The sequence below is a fragment of the Bos taurus genome, chromosome 11 (genome assembly GCF_002263795.3).
Source record: "Bos taurus isolate L1 Dominette 01449 registration number 42190680 breed Hereford chromosome 11, ARS-UCD2.0, whole genome shotgun sequence".
Classification (NCBI taxonomy): domain Eukaryota; kingdom Metazoa; phylum Chordata; class Mammalia; order Artiodactyla; family Bovidae; genus Bos; species Bos taurus.
The window spans coordinates 103,444,146-103,461,887 of record NC_037338.1 but is presented as its reverse complement, the minus strand read 5'-3'; positions in this window follow the sequence as shown (position 1 = coordinate 103,461,887).

Sequence of the window (17,742 nt, the reverse complement as noted above, 5' to 3'; positions counted from 1 at the left end):
ATGGGAGGTGGGGCACTGCCCACGGGCGGCCTCGCTGCTGTGCGGCCAAGTCCACCCACCACCAGACTGAGCCAGGCTGGGTGGGAGTCATGGCAGGGCGGGCAGCAGGGCTTTGCATCCCTTGGACTTATGCTCCCTCTATAACAAAACCACTATGGACAGTGACTACAGCCATGAAATTAAAAAACGCTTGCTTCTCGGAAGGAAAGCTATGACAAACCCAGACAGTGTATTAAAAAGCGGAGACATCACCTTTCCAACAAAGGTCCATGTAAGTCAAAGCTATGGTTTTCCCAGTGGTCACATACAGATGTGCGAGCTGGACCACAAAGAAGGCTGAGTGCCGAAGAACCAATGCTTTCGAATTGTGCTGGAGAAGACTTGAGAGTCCCTTGGACTACAGAGGAAATCAAACCAGTCAATGCTGAGGGAAATCAACTCTGACTATTCATTGGAAGGACCGATGCTGAAGCTGAAGCTCCAATACTTTGGCCACCTGATGCGAAGAGATGACGCACTGGAAAAGACCCTGATGCTGGAAAAAATTGAGGGCAGGAAAAAGGGGTGACAGATGAGATGGTTAGAGAGCATCACTGGCCCAGTGGACATGAGTCAGACATGTACCTGCTTTAACCATTGAGAAGCAGAATGTGTTTAACCATCACACGGAGTACTGTGTGACGGAGAACACACAGCAGGTACTGTGGTTCAGGCTTCCAGGAAGGAGTCCGGAGCCGTTGTGGATGTGGTTTCAGACAGTTCCTGCTTCACAGAACTTGAATTTTCTGAACTGCATCAGACTCAAGGTCATCACTGGCTGACCTCAAAACAGTATCTGCTGGCCTCTGCCATCTGCACCCTTATGGTCTCAAAGTCTCTGCTGGTAACTGAATTTTGCACCCCAACCCTCATTGGAAAAGACCCTGATGCTGGGAAAGGTTGCGGGCAGGAGGAGAAGGGGACAATAGAGAACGAGATGGTTGGATGGCATCACCAAGTCAATGGACATGAGTTTGAGTAAACTCCAGGAGTTGGTGATGGACAGGGAGGCCTGGTGTGCTGCGGTCCATGGGGTTACAGAGTCAGGCGTGACTGAGCAACAACAACCCATCCCAGCACCCTTCCTTCTTGCCAGCTCTGACCCTAATTTCTGACGAACAACTGATGTAAATTTGCGGGGTTTGCTTTTACAAGCTGCCCCCATATTGCAGTCTGGGGAACACAATTCAAGCGCTTCTTGACTCTCCCAGGCTATGGTCCTCAGTGTGGCTCAAATAAAACCCCTTCTATTCTGGTTACAGGTGATTTAGTGATTGTTTCTGTCCGCGTGAACAATTCTGAATTTGAAGCTGAGTTAGTTTCTAGGCGTATATGATGCCATGTGAAGCCTTAGCTGCAGGATGCCTGGCGACCCAAGGAAGGCAACACAGAGCAAGGAAGCCTCTTCAGTCAGTGGACAAGCTGCTGCTCCGGGTTTGGACCCCCGAGGGCAGGGCCAGGTGTGCGGAGGATCCAGCATGAGAAGAAGCAGGAATGGGGAGGGGAGGGGCTTCACCTTCAATGTCCTGCTTACCTGACGGGCTTCCCCAGGAATCCCTTCTGTTCATCCCTGTGCTGCGCAGCTTTGCCAGGTGGAGGCGGCTTTGACAGCTCTGTGGGAACAGTCAGAAGGAATCGAGGACATCGGGTGGAGGCTGTTTTTCCAGGCCATGAATCTTCATGGTTGGTTATTAGCGAGGGTTCCTTAGAGCGAGCTCACACCACCCATACTACCGCCACGTGGCCAACGTGGAGACCCAGTGTCGTTTCCAACTTTGGGAGCTTGGTGTGAGGAGTGTGGAGAGGGCAAGGAGGCCAGAGGAGAACCTCCCCTGCTCAGCCTGTGAGCACCTCCTCCTGGCACAGGGCCGCTCAGAGGCCACCCGCTGCTCCAGGACCTGGGTCCCGCCCCTCTCGGGCTCTGGGTTGGAGGAGGACTTTCTCTTCGGAGGGTCAGTCAGGGAACTGACCGGGCACTGGATAGGGGAGTCCCTTAAAAGTGTTCTTGCGGGGATTGCTCCCCGTACCGGGGCTCTGGAGGCCCCAGCTGGTGCTGCCTGCCTCTGTCCCTGTTCGTGCCGCTGAGCTTGTTGAGCAAGTGAGGACTCCCACCCTGATCTGGGGATTTGGGAAGCCCAGCATGCTTGCTCTTCCTTGGGAGAAGAGTGCATATGCGGCTCCCAGTGGGCTGATCCTCTCGGAGCCTGGATTCGGCCACGCCCCTCAAGACCACGCCCGGGACACGCCCACCAGGCCACACCCATCTGGACCACGCCCGTCGGGCCACGCCCCCCACGCTCACCCTTTCCCCAGCCCAGTCTGTAGCGCCAGGTTTTCACCTACCGGGGTTTTTATGAGGCTGAGGGCTCCCGCTCTCCAAGGACTGGCCAGTCCAGAGCCCGGTCTCAACCCTCCAAAGAGAAAGTCCTCGCCCACCATACCAGGCCTGTCCTCTGGCACGTGGAGAGGTGGCCTGGCCACTGCAGCAGGGGCAGAAGGGGCGGGGCTCACTCTCAGCAGGTGGGGGGCAGTGTTTGCTGTCCCCGTTCTAGGACCAGCTGGCCCTGGTGGCACTCAGGAAACACTGATGGGACAGCTGGCCGGCAGCACGTGGGGGTTGTCCGAAGGCTAGGGGAGCCTGGAGTCTGCCTGTTGCTGGGTTACAGTCCTGGCTGGGTGGGTATGGAGGGTGGGCTTCCTCAGGCCCAGCTGTGGCCTCTGCTCCCAGGCCCTGTGCCCTCACTGCCCCGTGATGGGTGCTCCGCCTCCCCTCCACACCTGGGACCCCTGACAGGCTGCCCTTTCTGCTGTGACTCCCTGTGGGTGTATGGAGGGGGCAGGCCTGGGCTGGGGAAGGGTGTGAGCCCGGCATTGGTGTCTGGAAGGCTGCAGGCTTCAAAGAAACTGTTTTTCAAGCAGGACCCCCTTAGGTGATCCTGAGCTGTCCAGACCTCCAAACTATTCAAAGGGCACCTTCCAGGGTGATGGGGTGCCCAGGACACCCTGCCCACCCTAGGCTTTCCTGGCTTTAGGGGCCAGGTTGGGTTGGGTGTGGCGGCTGCAAAGACACTTTCTGTGCTGGCACCTGGGGGGAGGCGGGACGGCACTGGTGTTCAGCGCTCCCACCCGAGCTCTCCTGCTGAGAACTGGAATCCAGCACCTTCCTGCTTCGCCCAGGGACTCTGGGCATCACAGCCCAGGCCGTGTGCCCTGGCCGCAGCCCACGTCTGACCGAGCGCAGGCAAGCAGGCCTGCCCAGGTTTGAACCATGTGCCCCTGGGCCGCCGGTGAGGGAAGGCGGAGAGGTGCCTGGCCTGGCCGTAGCCCTGGGACTGCAGCTCTACTGGCTGGGTGACATGATATCACCTCCATGACCTCTGCTCCTTCATCCTCGCTGCAGATGACTGCCTTGTCACGTTGGCAGTTTCAGCCGGGGGCCAGTCTTGGAGTTAAGAGGAACAGCCTTCCAGGCGGGAGGCTGTGTGCTCAGCCCCGCCTGCTGGGGGCTGACCCGCCCGGCCCGGGCGCCCCCTTTCCGACGACGACATCTGACAACACCAGCACCGGGTTCCCTGGCCTGGCCGGCCCAGAGCCTGCCTCTGTCTCCCCAGCGGCCTTTCCTCTCAGTGTGACTGGCGTGTGCTCCAGAGCGGCCTCACCCAGGCCCTGCGCACGTGCGCACGAGTGTGCCGTCCAGCAGGAGCTTCGGGGCTGAGAGCGAGGTGTGCTCCCAACCTCCAGGCTCCCCCGTGCTGCCCTTCTGGTGCCGTGGAGCCTCTGAGTGGCTCTGGACCCCAGGTGGGGGCAGGGTCACACACGGAATCGGGCCCCGGGCCGGGGATGTGGTATCGCTGGAAGCTGGGGACTGAGGCTTGGGCAGGCTGAGTGGAAAGAGCCCCTGGAGAGCGGACAGGAAGCTGGGCATCGGATGACCCCCAGACAGGCCAAGATGGAGTTGCTTTCCTTCCAGAGAAGAGCCCCGTGGGGTCCCTGTTTCAGGATCTCAGAAAAACCTGTGAGGTGCCTCAGAGCAGGTCCCCCACCTCTGTGGAGCAGGGTCTCTGACACCCACCTGCGGCTCTTTTGTGAGACGTGGAGTCAGTGAGGTGGCCGCCGGGCCCAAGGCCGTGGGGGCCACCCTCTCACCAGGACTTGCTCCTGCCCTGAGGGCCCTGCAAGGAGCCCCCCTGCCCCGCGGTGGTGGCCGGGCTGTGAGGATGCCCAGGCTGCTCACAGGAGCCACAGGGGCCTCTGAGGGTGATGGCTGGAGTCCCCACCGTGCCCTGGTGATCCCGGTTCCAGGGTCTGCACACCGGACACTCCTCCGGCCGGGACTCCGGGTCTGGAGCACGGCCCACCTGTCCTGACCCCAGGGCCCCGCACGCTGAGGGGTGGTCACTGAGGCCCAGCACGCGTCCGCTGGCCTTGGGTGGAACCTCAGCCCCGAGGCTGGCCTGTGTCCTCTGCCCTGGGAGCCCAGGATGGGGTTGGGGGGCCTGGGGGTGCTTCTGTCCGTGCCGGGGGGCATGGCCAGGTGATCACAGGCCCCGCAGGCCTTCCCGGCAAGCTAGTCAACCTGGACCCCCGAGGCCATCTTCAGCAGAGGGGCCACGGGCTTCCTTCCTGGGAGCCAGTCCCGCCTCCTGTGAAGAAGGGCCCCCCAGCTCTGACCATCCTGAGCCGCTCCTGGCAGTGCCCACACCCCACACGTGATGGCCACCTCAGCTCCTCAAGTCGGCCCAAGGGACGGAAGTGGCGGCTTTCAGGGAAGGCAGAGGCCCTGCCTTGTGCCTGGGACTCCCCTTGGAAGGGCTGGTTCCTCAAGCCCCACTGTGGGCAGCTGCTCCCCACCCACATACCACGCTATGCTCCAGAGCTGCCCTCCCGCACCCTCGCCAGGCCTGGTGCTGCCTGCCCTGGGGACTGGCCCAGAGGCCCGGCCAGCAGACGTGGGGTGGGGGTGGGGCTGAGCCCGTTTCCAGCCCAAGAAGGGGCAGCTGCCTTCCCCTGGGCCAGCAGGTCTGGGCAGGGCCTGAGGGCGCCCAGGCAGCACAGTGAAACGTGGGGGCTGGGTGGGGTGGAGGGCAGGGCAAAGATGCCGTCACCTGTGAGATGTTAGGCTGACATCTTCCTAAAAGCACAGAAGCCTGTCAGAGGCCCTCACTTGGTGGTGGGCTGGCGGGGCTTCTGTCACTGATGCCAAAGTGAGGCCCTCGACCCCGGGGGGCCCCCTTGATGCCCGTAGACAGGCGCTGACTCCTGCGGCGCTCGCCTGGGCTGGCGTCCTGCCCACATGTCTCTGCGCAGACCCGCCCCTCAGGGGTCTCAGCTGAGCCACACCCAGGGCTCCCAGTTCTCAGCCCCTTTCCAAGGCCCAGGAATCTCATCTCAAGACCCTTGAGTCATATCTGCAGAGACCTTTTCCAGATGAGGGCGCAGGTTCTTGGGTGGCTGTGGATTTCTGGGTCACACAGCAGCCTCTCCACAGGGAACCTGCTGTAACCGGAGGGAAGGAGCGTTCTGGGGCGAAACTGGGGGGCTGGGTCTCCATGCCCTGGGCTGCTCAAAGCCAGGCTGCACTTTCTCCCTGAGCTGGGCCTTCCTGCTGAGAAGGTGGTGGGCGGGACGTGGGCAGATGCCACGGGGGCGGCTGTTCTCGGCGGCATCTTCTTCCCAGAGAGCGCCCCCCTTGGCTCCAAGACCCCAGGAAAGGGCTGTGGGACCCCGGTCCCCACCAGCAGCCCCTCCCGCCTTTGCTGACAGCAGACGCTGACTCTCCGGGGCCCAGGCGCCCGGCTCGCTCTGCCTCTCCTCCTGCACGTCTTCACACCACCTCCGCCGGCCTTCAGAGCACGGCTCTGGGGGCACGTGGCACACGGTGAACTCGCGTGTGCACACCTGCAGAAACCTCACCTCCTCCAGGCGGCACGCACTCGTTGCCGCCTCCCCGGGCCCCTTGGAGAGCCCCTCCCCGTTCCTCAGCTGCGTCCTGTCCCACGGGCTGGTTTTGCGTGTGGTCTCTGGAAGACTGCGGCGCCAGCTGTGTGCCCGGCGCTGAGGAGTCGGGCTGCTCTCGGCAGGATTATTTCAAGATGCGTCTACGCTGTCTTGGCGTCCAGAGCTCACGCCCGAGGTTGCCGGGTTACATCTGCCCGTCCTCACCCTGCGTGCCTGCTGGGAGGAGTGGGAGCAGGTTTGAGCAGTGGTGTCTGCCCTGTCTATGCTGGCCCTGCCTGGCCTCGAGTGTGACCACTGGCCACCTGGGACGTAGGGGGCCCGCAGCTGCCAAGCGTGGGGTTGTGTGGTTCCCCAGGACCACGGTTTCTCCAGGTGGGCTGCCGGAGGACAGCCTGGAGGCCAGATGGAAGACCCAGGCACAAAGCTCCTATAGCACGCAAGTCCACTCACAAAAGACGTCCGGAATGGGCAGAACCACAGACTGAAAGTGGTTCAGGGGTCTCCGTGGGGCGCAATGCGGCCATGCTGACACCGGATGGAGGTGGCCGCACAGAACTGCGAGTGAGGCAAGCGCCACTAACGGTGTGCCGGAAAGTGGTTGAATTATGTTTCGTCAATTTCACCCCCATATTGAGAAAGAGGGAAAAAAAATCCCAGATTGCCTCCAACTTTCTTTCCAGTTACAACTTTTATGATTTTTAAGCCCATCTCACCTGTATCTTTTTTTTTTAACCTCTTTTATCATCTAATCAATATCACCAAACTAATAGATTCCATTTCCCAAGAAATTCATGAAAAAGCGATAAAGAGGAGAACGCCCAGGGCTGAGCCCGGGGAGGGGCCGTGGGTACAGCGCCCAGGAGCCTCTCCTTGGAGGCGGTGGGCAGTGGCTGTGTCCGGAGCAGAGGCTTGGGGAGCAGCAAGGGCCTCCAGATGGCCAGGGGCAGGCACTGCCCCGGGAGGGACACAGGACAAGCCCACCGGGAGGAGGCCAAGCCCCAGGCTGCCTCTCCGACCCACGATGGGAAAAGGCAAGCAGAAAGTCTGGAAAGGGACTTCCCGGGTGGTCCAGTGGTTAAGAATCCACCTTACAACGCAGAGGACGTGGATTGGATGCCTGTCGGGGGACTGAGATCCAACATGCTACGGAGCGACTAAGGCTGTGTGCGGAAACTCCTGAGGCCGGGCACCACAGCTAGGTCTGCAAACGCCACACAGAAAGATCCAACGTGCTGCACCTAAGGCCCGAAGCAGCCAGATAAATAGCTTTTAGAAAAAGAAGTCTGGGAAGAACGCACCTGCCCAGTTGGGGTCTCCCGGGTCTCACATGAAGTGCTCACTCTTCCTTCGTGTCTGTGGGTTTCAAATTTCCCACCTGGGCTTGTGGTGCTGTTATAATCAAAATGGTTTATTAAGCCCAGTCTGCATGTTTCCTCGTAGAAGACTAGTTTCTAGCTGGTGGTACATACCTGTGTGCCGTGTGCTAGGCTGCTCCAGGTGTGTCTGACTCTCTGACTCCCAGCAGGCTCCTCTGTCCATGGGATTCTCTTAGCAAGAAGACTGGAGTAGGTTGGCAAGCATTCCCTCCTCCAGGGAATCTTCCCCATCCAGGGATCGAACCTGGGTCTCTTATGTCTCCTGCTTTGGCAGGCGGGTTCTTTACCACTGGCGTCACCTGGGAAGCCCTGATACATTTCTAAAAGCGATATTTTAATACCGTCAAGCGGGAGTGTTGTGGTTTTGTCTCTGCAAGTTTAGATGTTGAAGTAGCGAGCCTGAGAGGCATTTGTCGTGGCAGAAAAATGGCCTGAACCAGAAGGGGCTTCTGGGGTGCTGCAGCTCACCCACCACGCTGGAGACCCCACCTTGGCTCCTGGGACCCTGTTCAGAAGCTGTAGGGGAATCTGCATGCAGCGTCCACTCGGGAGAGCGGGCTCAGGGTGACCGGCTCTTTGTCCCCGGGGGCACCTGCAGGATGTGTCGTGACCCAGGGTTCCTAAGCCAGCCAGGCATTTGGGACCCACATCCCCCACTTGGCCTGGTTGGGAGAAGGAGTGCTCTGTGACAAAGGTATTGAATCACCAATGAACTAACACAGTTGTTTTAAAAAGCTCGCCTCAGGGCTTCCTTGGTGGCTCAGGGATAAGGAATCCACCAGCTGATGCAGGAGACTGAGCTTAATCCCTGGTCCAGGAAGATCATACATGCTGCAGGGCAACAAGGCCCTGCACCACAGGTACTGAGCCTGTGCTCCGGAGCCCGGGAGCCCCAAGTCCTGAGCCCAGAGCCCCAGTTACTGAAGCCCGAGTGCCCGAGAGCCCGTGCCCTGCACCAAGAGAAGCCACCCCAATGAGAAGCTCGTGCCTCGCAACTAGAGAGAAGCCCGTGCAGCAGTGAAGACCCAGCGCAGCCAAAAATAAATGAATAAATAAAATTAATGGCTCAGCAAGTAAAGAAGTTCAGATGGCTCCACAGGACACGTGGCAAGCAGTTATCTGCCCAAGTCTTTTGGGATTGCGGGGCAGCAGACTGTAAAGTACTCGGGGGTGGTGGGGAGAGGGCATGTTCAGAGGTCAGTGTCACAGGAAGTGCTGGCCCTGACCGGAGACACAGACCCCATCATTGGGCTTGGGGGTGAAGGAGGCTCGATCCATTCCAAGGCATCCCCACTGCCCCTTCCCAGTCCTGCCACGAGGGCTGGCACCCGGGGCCGGCGTGGGGGCTCCGTGGCCCATGATCTGTTGACCAGTGGGGAAGCAGTGTCCATGCGTGTCACAGCCCGATTGCATTGCAGCCTGGTGGTGGTGCTGGATCGGAGGGTCTGGGCAGCATGAGGGTGGGGTGCGCTGGGGGCAGCTCTGGTGGTCTCACAGGAGCCAGGGCACCGTGTGGAGCCTGGGGTGTGTCCTGGGCTCACCTGTTCCCAGGAGGTGGACAAGAGGACAGCAAAGGGCAGAGTCTGGGTGGACAGGCTAATCCCAAGAGGAGTCCTGGAGGACAAGGAGCAGGCTTCTCCCAGGGGAGGAAGGGCAACAGCACATGGCAGTGGTTTTCGGTCCTTCTCGGCCCAAACCTCCCCGACAGGCTCTCCCTTCCTCTCTCGCAAGCGGGAGATTAACTTTTAATTAATCTAGCTTAAATTGAATTAGCACTTCTCCCTGGGGGAGTGTCTACAAATGGAGGGTCTGGAGGCCGGGTGTCTTAGGCTGAGTGCTGGGGTGTGCGGTGTTTGCTGGGTGGCCAGGTCCTGGTCAGCCACGGTTGTCACTCGAGTGTCCCCAGGACTCTCCCAGAGGTTGACTAGCTGTGGGTCCTCAGGTCCAGTTAGTACGTGGATGGGACCCTGTTGCAGCTCCCCCCTGCCGGGTGTGCGCCCCTCACTCTTCTGGGGGCTCCCCCCTGCAGTGGTGGTTTGGGCCCAGCTGTTCACTAGCCAAGGTGAGCAGACCATCCTGCCAGGCCTGCCCAGAGGTTCTCATGAGCGCTAAATGGAAGGTCTGGCAGTGAAGCCCCGGGGCATGTGTCCTGGGGGGGCCGTGGCCGTCAACTGGGGAGGTGGGGTGCATGCAAGAGTGTCCCGGTAGGGAGCGGCATCCCAGCAGAAGGGTGGACAGGACCAAGTGCCTGGCACGAAGCAGGTGGGCAGAGAGCTTGGCAGGGCTGGCCTTGGGGCTCCCTCCAGCCTTGAGGGGTTCTCTCACGAGCAGGGGAGCCCAGAAGCTGGGCCGGGGCTGAGGGGGCTGGTCCTGAAGCTGTGGGCCCTGGTCTTGCTTTGTTCTTTTCATAGATGTTATTTTTTAATAACATCTATTTAATAGATGTTATTTTTAGAGGTATTGTGCTTGTGCGCTAAATTGTTTCAGTCGTGTCCAACTCTTTATGATCCCATGGACTGTAGCCTGCCAGGCTCCTCTGTCCATGGGACTCTCCAGGCAAGAATACTGGAGCGGGTGGCCATTCCCCTCTCCAGGGGATCTTCCCGACCCAGGGATCGAACCTGGGTCTCCTGTTTTGCAGGCGGATTCTTTACTGCTGAACCTGTGGGAAGCCCACAGAGTGGTTTCAGGTTCACAGAGTACTGAGGGGAAGTACCAGAGTGCAGAGAGAGAATGCTAGAGCTCCCAGAAATGCCGAGTTGGAAGCGACTGTGGCCGTGGCTGCATGGGCGCAGGAGGGCCTAGAGAAGCTATCCCACGTTGAAGGTCAGGAAGGGCGGTGGTGAGGAGATACCCCTCGTCCAAGGTAAGGAGCAATGGCTGCGCTTTGCTGGAGCAGCTGTGAAGAGATGCCCCACGCCCAAGGTAAGAGAAACCCAAGTAAGATGGTTGGTGTTGCAAGAGGGCATCAGAGAGCAAACACACTGAAACCATACTCACAGAAAACTAGTCAATCTAATCACACTAGGACCACAGCCTTGTCTAACTCAATGAAACTAAGCCATGCCCATGGGGCAACCCAAGACGGGCGGGTCATGGTGGAGAGATTTGACAGAATGTGGTCCACTGGAGAAGAGAATGGCAAACCACTTCAGTATTCTTGCCTTGAGAACCCCATGAACAGTATGAAAAGGCAAAATGATAGGATACTGAAAGAGGAACTCCCCAGGTCAGTAGGTGCCCAATATGCTACTGGAGATCAGTGGAGAAATAACTCCATAAAGAATGAAGGGATGGAGCCAAAGCAAAAACAATACCCAGCTGTGGATGTGACTGGTGATAGAAGCAAGGTCCGATGCTGTAAAGAGCAATATTGCATAGGAACCTGGAATGTCAGGTCCATGAATCAAGGCAAATTGGAAGTGGTCAAACAAGAGATGGCAAGAGTGAATGTCGACATTCTAGGAATCAGCAAAATGAAATGGACTGGAATGGGTGAATTTAACTCAGATGACCATTATATCTACTACTGCGGGCAGGAATTCCTCAGAAGAAATGGAGTGGCCATCATGGTCAACAAAAGAGTCTGAAATGCAGTACTCGGATGCAATCTCAAAAATGACAGAATGATCTCTGTTCATTTCCAAGGGAAACCATTCAATATCACAGTAATCCAAGTCTATGCCCCAACCAGTAATGCTGAAGAAGCTGAAGTTGAATGGTTCTATGAAGACTGACAAGACCTTTTAGAACTAACACCCAAAACAGATGTCCTTTTCATTATAGGGGACTGGAATGCAAATGTACGAAGTCAAGAAACACCTGGAGTAACAGGCAAATTTGGCCTTGGAATATGGAATGAAGCAGGGCAAAGACTGATAGAGTTTTGCCAAGAAAATGCACTGGTCGTAACAAACACCCTCTTCCAACAACACAAGAGAAGACTCTATACATGGACATCACCAGATGGTCAACACCAAAATCAGATTGATTATATTCTTTGCAGCCAAAGATGGAGAAGCTCTATACAGTCAGCAAAAACAAGACCAGGAGCTGACTGTGGCTCAGACCATGAACTCCTTATTGCCAAATTCAGACTTAAATTGAAGAAAGTAGGGAAAACCACTAGACCATTCAGGTATGACCTAAATCAAATCCCTTATGATTATACAGTGGAAGTGAGAAATAGATTTAAGGGCCTAGATCTGATAGATAGAGTGCCTGATGAACTATGGAATGAGGTTCGTGACATTGTACAGGAGATAGGGATCAAGACCATTCCCATAGAAAAGAAATGCAAAAAAGCAAAATGGCTGTCTGGGGAGGCCTTACAAATAGCTGTGAAAAGAAGAGAAGCGAAAAGCAAAGGAGAAAAGGAAAGATATAAACATCTGAATGCAGAGTTCCAAAGAATAGCAAGAAGAGATAAGAAAGCCTTCTTCAGCGATCAATGCAAAGAAATAGGGGAAAACAACAGAATGGGAAAGACTAGAGATCAATGGCACCCCACTCCAGTACTCTTGCCTGGAAAATCCCATGGACGGGGGAGCCTGGTGGACTGCAGTCCATGGGGTCGCTAAGAGTCAGACACGACTGAGCAACTTCACTTTGACTTTTCACTTTCATGTACTGGAGAAGAAAATGGCAACCCACTCCAACGTTCTTGCCTGGAGAATCCCAGGGACGGGGGAGTCTGGTGGGCTGCCGTCTATGGGGTCGCACAGAGTTGGACACGACTGAAGCGACTTAGCAGCAGCAGCGGCAGCAGCAGGGATCTCTTCAAGAAAATCAGAGATACCAAAGGAACATTTCATGCAAAGATGAGCTCGATAAAGGACAGAAATGGTATGGACCTAACAGAAGCAGAAGATATTAAGAAGAGATGGCAAGAATACACAGAAGAACTATACAAAAAAGATCTTCATGACCCAGATAATCATGATGGTGTGATCACTGACCTAGAGCCAGACATCCTGGAATGTGAAGTCAAGTGGGCCTTAGAAAGCATCACTACGAACAAAGCTAGTGGAGGTGATGGAATTCCAGTTGAGCTATTCCAAGTCCTGAAAGATGATGCTGTTAAAGTGCTGCACTCAATATGCCAGCAAATTTGGAAAACTCAGCAGTGGCCACAGGACTGGAAAAGGTTAGTTTTCATTTCAATCCCAAAGAAAGGCAATGCCAAAGAATGCTCAAACTACTGCACAATTGCACTCATCTCACACGCTAGTAAAGTAATGCTCAAAATTCTCCAAGCCAGGCTTCAGCAATATGTGAACCGTGAACTTCCAGATGTTCAAGCTGGTTTTAGAAAAGGCAGAGGAACCAGAGATCAAATTGCCAACATCCGCTGGATCATAGAAAAAGCAAGAGAGTTCCAGAAAAACCTCTATTTCTGCTTTATTGACTATGCCAAAGCCTTTGACTGTGTGTATCACAATAAACTCTGGAAAATTCTGAAAGAGATGGGAATACCAGACCACCTGACCTGCCTCTTGAGAAATCTGTATGCAGGTCAGGAAGCAACAGTTAGAACTGGACATGGAACAACAGACTGGTTCCAAATAGGAAAAGGAGTTCGTCAAGGCTGTATATTGTCACCCTGTTTAACTTATATGCAGAGTACATCATGAGAAATGCTGGACTGGAAGAAACACAAGCTGGAATCAAGATTGCTGGGAGAAATATCAATAACCTCAGCTATGCAGATGACACCACCCTTATGGCAGAAAGTGAAGAGGAACTCAAAAGCCTCTTGATGAAAGTGAAAGTGGAAAGTGAAAAAGTTGGCTTAAAGCTCAACATTCAGAAAACAAAGATCATGGCATCCGGTCCCACCACTTCATGGGAAATAGATGGGGAAAGAGTGGAAACAGTGTCAGACTTTATTTTTCTGGGCTCCAAAATCACTGCAGATGGTGACTGCAGCCATGAAATTAAAAGATGCTTACTCCTTGGAAGGAAAGTTATGACCAACCTAGATAGCGTATTCAAAAGCAGAGACATTACTTTGCCAACAAAGGTCCGTCTAGTCAAGGCTATGGTTTTTCCTGTGGTCATGTATGGATGTGAGAGTTGGACTGTGAAGAAGGCTGAGCGCCAAAGAATTGATGCTTTTGAACTGTGGTGTTGGAGAAGACTCTTGAGAGTCCCTTGGACTGCAAGGAGGTCCAACCAGTCCATTCTGAAGGAGATCAGCCCTGGGATTTCTTTGGAGGGAATGATGCTAAAGCTGAAACTCCAGTACTTTGGCCAGCTCATGCGAAGAGTTGACTCATTGGAAAAGACTCTGATGCTGGGAGGGATTGGGGGCAGGAGGAGAAGGGGACGACAGAGGATGAGATGGCTGGATGGCATCACTGACTCGGTGGACGTGAGTCTGAGTGAACTCCGGGAGTTGGTGATGGACAGGGAGGCCTGGTGTGCTGTGATTCATGAGGTCGCAAAGAGTCGGACACGACTGAGTGACTGATCTGACAGTGTTCTCACGACCGGCCCCTGCAACCAGTGTCCCCTTTAACATCTCACTGTAGCGAGTGCGTGTGTTCCAGCTGAAGCCCTGTTAGTGCGTTGTTATTAACTAAACCCCACCGTTCTGTTAGGATTCACTCTCGGGGGTGCACATTTGATGGGCTTTGACAAATACATAATGACGTGTACCCAGGCTTCCCCGGTGGTTCAGCGGTAAAGAAGCTGCCTGCAGTGCAGGAGACGTGGGGGACGTGGGTTCAATCTCTGGGTCGGGAATATTCCCTGGAAGAGGAAATGGCAGCCCACTCCAGTATTCTTGCCTGGGAAATTCCGCTGACAGAGGAGCCTGGCGGGCTGCAGTCCGTGGTATTGCAAAGAGTCGGACACGACTGAGCAGGCACGCAGGGCAATCCACTATTATAATATCGCACAGAGGGACTTCGCTCGTGCCTCAGTGGTTAAGAATCTGCCTACCAGCAGGGGACAAGGGTTCGATCCCTGATTTAGGAAGATCCCACACGCCGAGGAACAGCTAAGTCCAAGTGCTGCAACTACTGAGCCTGTGCTGTAGAGCCCACGAGCGAGCGAGCAACTACTGAAGCCCGTGTGCTTAGAGTGTAACAAGAGAGGCCACCGCAGTGAGAAGTCCGCACACCGAAACTAGAGGGTAGCTCCCCGCTCGCCACAACCAGAAAGAAAGCCCACGTGCAGCAGTGAAGACCCAGCGCAGCCGCAAGTAAATAAACACGGTTAAAAGCATCGCATCACACGGAGCAGCTTCACTGCCCTAAACGTCCCGTGTGCTCCGCCTGTTCACGCCTCCCTCCCTCCTCCCAGCAACCGCCGGTTTTTTAAAAAACCAGTCTCCACAGTTTTCCAGAGTGTCACTTAGTTGGAAAGTGTAGCCTTTCCAGATTGGCTCCTCCCACCGCCCCATATGCATTTCAGTCTCCTCCATGTCTTTTCACGGCTTGATACCTCATTTCTTTTCAGTGCTGAATAACAGTCCACTGTCTGGGTGGATCAGTTTATTCATTTACCTCCTGAAAAGGGCATCTTGTTTGCTCCCAAGCCTTGTCAGTTAAGAACAAAGCTGCTACAAACACCCATGTTCAGGTTTTGTGTGGACAGGAGTTTCCAGCTCTTCGGGTAAATAGCCAGGAGCATGACTGGTGAACCTGCGTCATTTTCATTAAGCGGGAGCTGGTGGGGGGCGATGGGTGTTGTTTGGGCATTGACGGAGGCGAAAGGGGCAGGCCATCTCCCAGCTACCCTGCCCTCGGCATCCTGGTCCGGGACGTCGGGGGGCACCTCAGTCCCCCAGCTTTGGCCCCCCTTCCCAGTTGATGCCCGGTCTCCTCTCCCTGGAGCACTGCTGGGAGGGGCGGTGGGCAGGCCACATCCTGGCATGGGCACTCTCCACTAAGGACACTGTTGGTGCGATGCGGGGTGTCTGTCAGTCTTCACGGGGCTCAGGAAGCCCTGGGCACCTGTCCACACCCCAAGCACTGCCCTCGGACCGTCTGGTCCAGGCAGGGGTGTCGAGGGCCAGGTGTCTCCATCAGAAGGACCCTGGCACCGGTGGCATCTCTCACACAGGCTGACTGATGGGGGAGGCCCCCCTTCATCCCACTGAGAAAGTCCCGATGCTTCCTGCCCGCAGCAGCCGGACCTCCTTGAACCTGTCCCCACACCTCGCGACTGGAGTGTGAACGAGGTTCAGTTACATCATGACATTCACCCACAGATGGCTGGAGGGGCTGCCCCTGTGACGGCGCCCACCCAGCCTGAGGACCACCTGCACAGGACACGTGACTTGATCTTTAGTTTTCCTTCCTGTCAATCAGATGCCATTGCACCGTAAGGACGTTTAGGCAATAGGGCAGGGCACTCGCCATCCCTGCCTCAAGGACTCTAGGGGGAGTGGCTGCTGCTCCTTCTGTCCCAGGAACAAAGGGTTTTCCCCTTTTCTGTCGGAAGCGTTTTCCAGTGAGTTAAAGATGCCGGATGAGATAGGATGCCCTCGGCAGCCGCTCTGAAGTCCAGATTCTGCCACATTGGAACTGGCCTCCTGAACACAAGGCCGTGGGCTCCTGAGTCAAGTCCACTGCCGCCCTTCACGCAGGCTCCAGGGTTCTGGCTGCCCCGCAGACCAGCTGGGCTCCAGGTGCTGTTAATGTTCTTGTATTTTGTTTCACAGTTTAGGTTTGTGCCAAGAAGATAATTTCTTTAACAGTGAAGGATGTATAAAATTCCCTTCCTCTTTTCCTTTTTAATGGAAGTAAGGCTTGCTCTCAGGAAGTGGTGTGTGGCATGCACGTGTGCACCACGCGGACGGATGGCCTGGGGCTTTTACCCGGATTGTCAAGCGGGACAGACCTGCCCCCACTCGCAAGCACGGCCCCGAGCCGCCACTGAGTGAACAGACGTGAAGCAGCAACAGCAAGAGAGGTTTCTGTCTCCACGAGGAAAGTCCCAGTACCTGGGAAGGAGCGCATTGGTCCACCCTGAGTGGGGGCAGTCAGGAAACAGGAAACTGTACCTTTGACCTCAAGTGTGATACAATGAAGACAGTGAGAACTTGCTTCTGTGATGCGTTTTTGCTTTTCAATTTGTTAGGATTTCTTTACCTGTGGCTGTGCTGGGTCTTCGTTGCGCACAGGCTCTTCTCTGGCTGTGGCAAGCCGGGGCTGCTCTCTTGCTTTGGTGCGTGGGCTTCTCACTGCCTCAGCTTCTCCCGTTGCAGAGCCCAGGCTGAGCAGTTGTGGTGCGCAGGCTTAGTTGCGTTGCAACATGTGGGATCTTCCCGGACCAGGGATCGTACCCGTGTCGCCTGTATTGCCAGGCGGGTTCTTGGCTGCTGAACCCCCGGGGACGCTTTCTGCTGAGTCCTGATTCCCACATCATAAAACCCACTCTCTCAAAGTGTACAGTACAGTGGTTTTTAGTGTGTGCCCATCAGCACTTCCAGCACATTCTTAGTGAAAGTCACTCAGTCGTGTCTGACTCTTTGCGACCTCCTGGACTGCAGCCCCACAAGCTTCTCTGTCCATGGAATTCTCCAGGCAAGAGTGCTGGAGTGGGTTGCTGTTTCCTCCTTTGGGTGATCTTCCCAACCCAGGGATGGAACCCAGGTCTCCCACACTGCAGGCGGATTCTTCACTGTCTGAGCCACCAGGGAAGCCCATAGTTCCCCAGCACATTCTCATCACCCCAAAACACCCACACTCACTGACTGTCATCTGCCTCCACCCATCCAGCCCCTGCGCGCTGCACTGTCTCTGGGTTTGCCTGATCCGGACATTTCACATCAACGGAACCGACACTGAAAGCTTGGCCTCCACGCAGCGGTGCCAAACTGAACCTCAGAGACAGAGTTTGGGGCAAAGCAGAAAAGAAGAGCTTTACTGCTTTGCCAGGCAAAGGGGGCCACAGCAGCTCATGCCCCTCAACACTGTGTACCCCAACCTGGGGTTTCATAGCAATGGCTCGAGGGGAGGGGGTGCTGATATTGATCAGGGTGTGCAGGGCCTTCATTCCCTGAGTCTGGCCCCGGGGGATCTCATGAGGAGCTTCTGTGTTTATGACTCATGACCTTCTTTCTGGAATGAGGAAGGCTTCATCAGGTGGTTAACATGGCCTGTCTGTTGAGGGTTTTCTGCAGGAGAGCTGAAGGAGACTGTCATAAGTGTCCCCTGAGGCAGAACCAGGACCCTGCCCTGAGGCTGCAGGGTTGTGTCTGCCCCTCCCTTGTCTCTGCATTCCCTCCCTTCCCTGATCAGTTTGAACCTGCCCTTTGGCGCTCAGGGAAGGTTCTGGAGGCTGAAGCTTATTCCCTGCCAACAAGAAATGGGGACACAGAAAAGCTCCCGTACCCAGGAGCCCCCCAGGGTCCTCT